The sequence below is a fragment of the Heliangelus exortis genome, chromosome 2 (genome assembly GCF_036169615.1).
Source record: "Heliangelus exortis chromosome 2, bHelExo1.hap1, whole genome shotgun sequence".
Classification (NCBI taxonomy): Eukaryota; Metazoa; Chordata; class Aves; order Apodiformes; family Trochilidae; genus Heliangelus; species Heliangelus exortis.
The window spans coordinates 13819258-13828433 of NC_092423.1; the positions used below are offsets into that span (position 1 = coordinate 13819258).

Genomic DNA, 9176 nt, shown 5'->3' on the forward strand with positions numbered 1-9176 from the left:
TAAAACACACATCAGCAGACACATCTCTCAAATAGGCTGAGGCCAAGCTGGTAACTAAAAACATGTAAGACCTTTTAAATATTGCTGTGTGACCACTGTCAGAGCCCAACTTTTGTCCAAGAAATTTCCCACCAAGCATCCTATTAGAGATTTTCTTCATACACTTGCTACATAACTTCAAGAAGAAACAAGGTTAAATAGTAATATAAGAATCCCCATATTTCGACTTATCATATTCTTGAACAAGAAGCAAAGGGATTCCTGCTTCCTTAGGAAAAAAGCAAACATGGATAGTGAATTTGCAAACAGCTCTGCAGCAGATACTCCTGTTGTACCAAATCATCAGGAATTAATGGGTCAGTATTTATTTTATTTCAGTACTAAAGTTAACAGTCCTCTGCCCAAATACTGCAGATGAAACAAGAAGTATCTTAGAAAGTTTGTAGGGCTTCTGTCTGTAGGGATACTTGTTTTCAACAGGAAAATTTTTTTAATAGTGGCATGAGTAGCAACAACACATTGAAATACCAAAAACATTGAGGAAATATAGTTAAAGCTGATAATCCAGATTTGTTCACACTGCACAGCATTCTCCTTCCCTGGTGAGTTCTCATCTACAAATTATTTCATTATGGTTCAGTTTTGGTAACCTACCCAGCACAAGAGATGACAGTCAAATGAATGTAATCCATGTACTGACATTATAATTATTTTTTAGATCTGTAAGACAGATGGCGGGGAATTTGACATTGGACTTAGTGAAGTCAGTCTTGACATTTAAATACCACATTTTAACCATTGTAGACTAAACTAGAAGGCTCATTAGTAACTAAATATTTTTGCAAGTATTTAACACTTTTGCAAGTCATAGTTTTAACAGTGAAACTTGGTTAGACTCTTACCCAAGGCCTAACACTGCTAATACAAACACAACTCTTTAGGGATGCATTCTATTTCTCTTATGTTCTCATTTATACTTGAAATGCTGTGGCAGCATTTTAAACTTGTTTTGCACAATGTAGGGCTATAGATAAGATACAAGATGGTAAAGACAATCAGTCAACAGCCTTCACTCAGGATTTCTTGACTGCATGTGAATGCTAACAAGATCTATATTTTTTTGTAAAAACTAATGCACCTGAATATATATAGATCTAGAGAACATCTGTTTCTTGCACTTAAATCTGATTAAATTCCAGTCACAAGGAACTGGCTCAATTGGCACATTTAGTCTTTTTACAAGACAATTTTTGTGAATTATTCATGGTCATTTAGTATTCACTGCTTATAAAAAAGGACATATAAGTGGATGCACATGAGCTGTTCTTTACTCACCTGTGAACTTAAAATTCTGAATTCACTTTCCAGCCATGTGACTGGTTCTACCACTCAGACAGTACAGCTTTTCTCATTAGGTCTCTTAAAATAAAAAGCATAGCACTTGAAAAACATGTTCCACCAACCAATAAAACCAATGAAAGTTACCTGTGAAAGACTAACTTTGGACAGAAAGACATTTAATTTTAATACATCTTCATTCTTTCTCTTGTGCTTAGGCGTATTTCTGTCTGGCTAAAGGTATCCATTTCAGATTTTAAAATACTCTGTTTCTTACCTAACATTCAGTGGAGAAGGGGAGAAGGAGGAAAGATATCAATCAAATGTATTGGCTGGATTTCTCTTGTGACACTTAGACCAACTCATCACTATAAATGAAGCTTTCCTGTCTGCCAAGGAGATGCCATGTTACTGACCTGCTCCTCCTCCCTCTTTATGCCTTCCCTGATTAAGTTTAGCTTGAAGGTTCATTCTGGTCAGCAGCTTTGACATTGTATCAGCTGATTTTTGTTAGTTATCCCAAAACAAGCTCTAGGACTACATTATTCATAGTAAACTCTTCTGTAAAACCTGTGATGACATTTCAGCAGCACAAGCTCCTCTGATGTAAATACTCCTGTCCCAATATTTTACTAGACCGCAGGTGCCAATTCTTTGTATTCTCTTGTTGGAATACAGCAAGGTCTATAGCCCAGAAATCTCACTTCCTACTATGCCTTTGCCTTTTCCTTTTTTCTTATCATTGAGATTGCCCATAGTACAACACCTTGGAAAAATCTCTGCATTTTTCAGTCTTTGGTTTCCTTACTTCTCACTAAGAAAGTAGTTTTTACTGTGTTCTAATAGTGCTGATCCTGCAACCAAACGAATGGACAGATACATTTTGATCATAAAGTTTCTACTTTCTATCACTTTTTTTTTTTTTTGGGGGGGGGGGAGGGAGAGTTGGGGAAGTAGCACAAGTTCATTTATGTAGAAACACTTCACACAGTTCTATTGCTTTGAAATCCCAGACAAATGGTCACTGTTCATGTGGAACTCTCTAACAAATGGGCAGTGAGGTAGATATCTCTCCAATGAGAAGACATATTCTACATTTTTAAAACTGATAGAAAACTTCTCAGTGCCCTTGCTTTAAATAACAGTGGAGCAAATATAGCATATAATCTAAACTAAAGAATAAATATGTGTAAAAGCAAAATAAATACCTATAAAATCACTACATAAACTGAAGCATATAGTCAGATCCTGGGAGACCTTGTCTAGTGTGCTTTCCTGAGATAAAAGATGTTCATCTCCTGTTTTTAAAGTAAGTGCCCTAGATCAAAATGCTCCAGTGTGCCATTGCACTGCATGAGTAGCAACCCATGAACATCTACAGAATGCACCTAGAACCTGAGTCTGATTTTTATTTTCCTATTCAGAGATGAAGGGAGAAATCTTGCCTGTGGCTAGGTATCACTATTAAAGATTTCATAGAATATAAATTAAGTATATTCCTCATTAATCACTGTCTACTTCTGTCAAGATAATACCACAGTAACTCCAATGAAGTTACAATGCACTTACAGTGGCAAAACTTGGCTGGATATCCTCAAACATAAATAGATACTTTATCTGTTTAGTCCATGCTGTCTCTTACTGAAACAGAAACAGTGAAACAAAAGTCATCCTGAAGGGACTAAAAGAAACTTAAATATGTTTTTTTCCAAAGCATATGAATATTTTATGATCTATGGTTTCCATAGTGCTTACTTTGTTTGCTCCACATTTTGAGTTGTCAGAATAGGATTAGACAGAGCAACAACAGAAAAACAGAAAATAAGACTGTAACAAACCTAGTACTTAGTTTTTTTCTTGGGACTCAGACATGAGGATATATTCATTATCAACAGAGTGCAAATAACATATTTATTGTTCCTTTGGCCCAAACTTAAACTGAGACTTCAACAATCCAGAAAGTCTTTACTGTATAGTTTGAAAATTACTTTGGTCACATGAAAATGTAGAAAAGCCTCTATAAAAATAATCATAGAAGGAGAAGCCAAATCAGGTATATTTTGACATGAAAATTGTGTGTCTTAAGAGCAATCAGATTAACAAATTTCTTAATAATATCTACAATTCAGTATTTCTGAGTCACTTGTGAAAATAGTTTCAGAAAAGGTTAAAGTTATTAGGGATTTCTTTAAATCCATGTTATTATGATTTCTTCCACATCATTTTTTCTTCATAATTCAATCCCTATTTGCACATAGCATTTTGGTGTTGGTTTTAATTGTATGAAAATTTGCTTCTTTTTTCACGTAATGTCAGAGTGGGAAAGAGAAAAAACCATCTTACCTGGGAACTGCACAGTATTTTTTACTGTGTGTTTTCCAAACTCTGTGTTGTCTTCCAGTGAGAAGCACACAGGAATATTTAAATTACCTAATTGCCTCCCAAGGCTCTACCTAAACTCTTCCTTCAGTCACACTCTCTGTTTTCAGTGAACCTCAACAACAAGACAAACTGAATGCTTTCTTTGTTATCCTGGTCTAAGGCACCTGGATGGTGCCAAACAAAACTAAATTAAGTCAGAGCTCTGAGGGAAAGGATTTCTTTTTCTGGCTCCTCTTCAATAGCATGTAAAGAAACATCAAGCCTTTTTTTTCCTCTGAGCATTAACTAACAGCAGAGAAAATAAAAATATCATCTCCATGATGTGACAATTTATGTATACCCAGCTTCCTCTTCTTTATTCTATTTCTTCTAAATCTCCATTTGATTTCTCATGGTTATTACTTGTCTACATAAGGGTGTTACCTCTTCTGGTATGAAGTGGTTTTATGTGGAATCCTTGTGATGCAGCAGCTCATAATCATAATTTGGACTATAATGTGTTATCTAAATTGCTGTGGTTTCAAAATTTACAAAAATGTATTTCCTAAAGCAATCTAACTTCTCCTTTTACTGCAACAACAAAGTAAATCCATTAGGAAGACTAGGCTTTTGAGCAATTAATTGCATAGTTAATAATATTTTATAATTTTCTAAAGACTTTAAAGTTCTTTCCAAACATTATGATTCAGATCCTGCCACCATTCCTCACACAGACCTGGAAAATAAATTGAACTACTCCAAAAGCAAATTATATTTAAGTTCTGGGAAAATTTGGGGTATTATTCAATACTTTTTTTCCTAACAATCCAGTGAAATAATTTTGACTGTATGCATTTTGCAGAATGGGAAATGGAAACACAGACATTAAGTAACTTCACTTAACAAAATGGTTGAAAGCCAAGGCTCCTTTCTTTTAAGAAAAAGGTTTGACTCTAAGTATCTCACAGAGGTGAAGCATTTCTAAGGCACAAATGGTGGTCAGCTGCAGAATCATTCTCGGAAGCATCAGAGATCCTATCTCACATTTTATTTCTAGAAGTCTTACCCTGGCTGTATTACTGCAACATGAGGACATAAAGAAAGAACAGCTATTGCTTAAAGTTTCATGTTTATTACACAGCTAATGCCATAATCATATCAAGAAGATAAATACAATAAAAGAGTATAATCATAGCATCAAAAACTCATATATTTCCAGTGTACCAGTAACATGACAAAGACTACAGCAGCTACTCAAATCACATAGTTTGCAAAGGCATCCCTTGCAATAATTAAAATTTAGTTCAAAGTTAGAAAAAAAGACAAGGACAAATACTACTTCTGATATGCCTGAGTTAGAATATTACTAATATTAGGCAAGTATGAGTGACTTAAAGATATTAATTCAGGGAATATGATTTATTTACTGAATGTTTAACAAAGTCTGAAACAAATTAAAAACCTCAATATATATTTCTCAATTCTGCACAGAAGCCCTTGGTTTGGTTGTTGGAACCACGTCAAATCAAATTTTTACTAGGTTTGAAAAAAACTGCATATATTCATGGTTTCCACAGGCCAGTCAGGAGCTTGAAATATTGGTCTTGACTGGATAGTCAAGACCAATTCTTTCCACAGGAAAGTAATTCTCAGAGGAAATTATTTGTCATGCTACTTCCAATCTGAAGATCTAAACACAGTCTTTCCTCTAGCCTTTGGCACAACCCGTAATAATTGGACCATAGGAGAGAGCTACAAAAAAGGGGATCCACAAGATACATGCCAAACAACACTACCAGCTCAGTCATATGTTTTCTTACTTCCCCCCCATCAGGAATAATCAGAAGCTGAAGTATTAAATAACATGTCATATTCATTCACTGATGGAGGACTGAGACAGAATGACATATTCTGCTGACCACATATAGCTATTGGTTGGTATAGGGTATTATCTTTCAATACACAGCCCTGGTAGAATTTCAGATGAGCAGATGGCCAGATGGATCAGCCTGTAAAATTAATATTACAACCCATACACAGCAGGACTCTGTGTGGGTACTTGCTGCTTCAAAATCCATTAGGTCACTTCAGTGTATTTTATTTTTCAGGCCTGGTTTATTATTTCCTCCACAAATGCTGGAACCTGCAACAGCAAAAAACGGTTCTGGAATACTTTGGTATTTTGGGGCCACCAGCTTCCTTGAGTATTTCTTTCACAATTCCAGGAGCACTCATTTCCAATGCACACCTCGTTTTCATCAGACCAAAACTCATTTATCTATCTTACATGTAACTATCTGTCTACCCCTAATGTACAATGATGTGTACAATACATGGCAGCTACAGGTACTGGGTGTCCACCTTTGCCAACAGGTTTTAGCAACACTGTTGAACTTATTCCTAAAAAAGGGTTCTCAGCAATATTCAGAACGACGCTCAGCCTCCCTCTGTTTAGCCCCAAAAAGACCATATGTGCACACATACCTGGCAGATGTCATCCACTGTTCCCAAATTGATCAGAACACTAACACAGACATGCTGAAACACGAAGTAGCACTTGCTGGAGAAGGTGATGAGTTTCAGCTATGAAAAACAGCTAATTTGTCATGTCACCTGGATCTTTCAGAAAAGTTTTCCTCAGTTGCAATCAGTCTGCCTTGGCCTCTGACTGATTACAGATGAGCACAGAAGTTGTGAGGGAAGCTGCTGTATTCTAGAGCCACCAGCTTGATTGCTATTGATTATCTACTTGCCTCAATGGTAATTGCACTTTGATGGTAGCATTTCTGCCTGACTGATCCTTCTTGGACTTGGGTTTTCTGTTCTTTTCCTCCTTTTTCCCAGATTGGTTCCAAGAAATATATTTTGATTACTGTTTGGGGCAGAGCAAGGGAGGTAATAGAAGGGAGGGCTCAGTTCTAATCACAGCAAGAATTTATAAAGAAATTCCTCATTGTTCCAGGGCAACTGAGAAGACAAATTTACTTTTGAAAATTAGACTGTCTCATGAGGTAAGTTTTCCTTTTCCCCTTTGATGGGGGGGGAATAATTTTAAATAAATAATATATATACATTATATAGTTATAATCTCACTAGATAATGTGAGGACTGGAAGAATTCATGAGGTTAAATTACTGTGTGGTGGAAAACTAAGTTTAGAGCTGACTCTCAAATATGATGATCCAGTTGAGTGGTTCAGTAACTATGATGTTGGTCCTCCAAGTGGCAGATGAGCCTTTTGTTTTATGTGTTTGACAGTAAATATCTGGTCTGTTGCTTAGCAGCCGTACCCAGAAACAAAGGCATTTCCAGACAAAATAAACTACATTACTCCAGGTAAATCTTTCACAGCAATTACCAAATGGAAATGAGAACTGAAATGATCATTGCAAAATAATTCAACATCTTTGTTTCCTGCACGTGTTTTAAGTGCATAAATGACAATTCAGGATTTTTTGAATGTGTGAGAAGACTCCCTATATTTAAAAAGAAAAAACAAAAAAGTTATTTTGAAAAATATGCGGAAAGTCCTAGAAATGGAAACCACAGTTTTCAAAGTTCTGTCAGCTGTTAAATCCATACTGAAGTACATTAAATGACAATGTTTCCTCTCAGAGACAATGAGCACTTACAGTGGTGGTTGAATTCCAGGGAATTTTCACATGCCCTAGGAGCATTGCACTCATCTGGAACTGAACTATAAATAACAGAGCAACAAAGACTGAAAAACTTCTGCTGATGCTTTAATAATTTGTTATTAATTTTGTTAAGCCTTATGTCTACTTTGCCATCGCAAATGCATCCTCATGCCCCATGTTCTCAGCCCCAAACCGGTGTGTGACACTTACCCTTGAGAGCTTCCTTTTCACGCAAAAGTCTCCAGTTTTTGCAGGACTCACCTCCTATACCGAAAACAAGAAAGGAAATACCAGCACTGCTTTTGCATATCTCAGCTGTACAGCTTTAAGGCAGGTATTTCACCGAGAAAGCAGCACTTAGCCTCACTGAGCAAACAGAAAGGGTCAAATTCTGCTTTCAGTTACCCTAGGGCATTCCACCTCAAGAAGGAATCTGCATCTGAATAACCCAGAGGAGAAATGTGTTTCCAGACACTTGAGCCTAAAGACTGAAAAAATGCTGATGAGAATTCTGTCATCTTATATTTTCATTGAAGAGCTTTTGGGGGTGGGTTGTGTTGTGGGATGTTTTTTTTTTTACTCTCAGAGTTGATGCACAGGGCATTGTCATTATGTTGCTGTCTCACCTTTCAGTTGACAGACAGACTTCCTGCTGGAGAGACATTATTATTTAACCGGATCCACTCATCCTGCCACTGATTTGTTTTACTTTTGTTCCTGGCAAAGAACAGCAACTCTAGGTAATGTTTCTTTTCTCATTTGGCTAAGTCCTTCAGAACACTTTAGTAAATTAACCCCATGTAGTTCACTTAGTAAACACAGGCTCTCCTGAAAGGATCTGTAAAACTAAATTACTTCAGATTTTCCAATCTTTGTTTTTCTTTCGTTTTGTCTGATACAAGCTTAAGACTCAGGAAGCAAATGCAAATGTTTAATTCCTCATCAAATAAGAGGTGTAAGCACAGCATGAGAGAATCAAAGCAAAAAGCAGGGGTTTTATTAAACAATACAGACGAAGACGTGCCAATTCTGTTTCTAGAAGTATTACCAATGTATCTGCCATGGTCTGTTTTTAGCTACATCAATATTTTCTAGCTAGTGTTGCCCTTTAGCAATTAATAAACCCTCTAGAATTTCACATCTTTGACTGACCACAACCAAGTTTTCATTAAGTTTAAGCAGCATATACCTTTATGTGGGTATATAAATTTATGATACATCCTGTACTGTACACCACTACTCAAAGTAATAGCCTTCCAAAAAATATTACTGAGTAAAATTTTGTCATCTCAGTAACATCAGACCAGACAACTGTAAAAATTTCTTCCATTCACCTCCGTATCTAGTAGAAAACATTCTACTAGAACACCTAGAAAACATTCTACTGAACACAACTATTCAGCATAGTGGTATTCAGCAGAATATTCTCCCTCCCACGCTGACAGAATTTAGCAACTTTCACCAGAAAGTGAGTAAATCTTGAAATATTAGATTGTAGATGGCAACCATGAAACCTTCCTTGAGGATCCAATCCCAATTTATGTGATAGACAACAAAAATATTCCAGTTAATCTGAACAAGCCTTGGTCTGAACTGTAGGGTGACCAGGCACTCAGCAATTTCATACATATTTTCTTCATTTTAACTACAATTAAGACATAGTTTGCATAGTTGTGCCTGCATCCTAAGCTAAAGGCTTTTCTTACTACAGGGAGTCAAATGCATCTCAGATATTTGAAGGAATCACAGTACAATGAAATCACAGGGTGATAAAATTGGCTTTGCAGGGTGCCTTATCCCTTCACTGTACCAATGCCACAGCAGCACCAAGGTGGTTCC

At 36.4% G+C, this 9176-nt stretch overlaps 1 long non-coding RNA gene across 1 annotated transcript; it reads right to left on the bottom strand.

Annotated features, from left to right (window-relative positions):
- Positions 1-4815: 4815 nt before the first annotated feature.
- Positions 4816-6732, bottom strand: LOC139793671 (uncharacterized). Its single transcript, XR_011724707.1, has 2 exons — positions 6184-6732; positions 4816-5842 (listed from the first exon to the last, which is right to left on the bottom strand). It is a non-coding gene; the product is annotated as an uncharacterized lncRNA (long non-coding RNA).
- Between the last annotated feature and the right edge of the window lie 2444 nt (positions 6733-9176).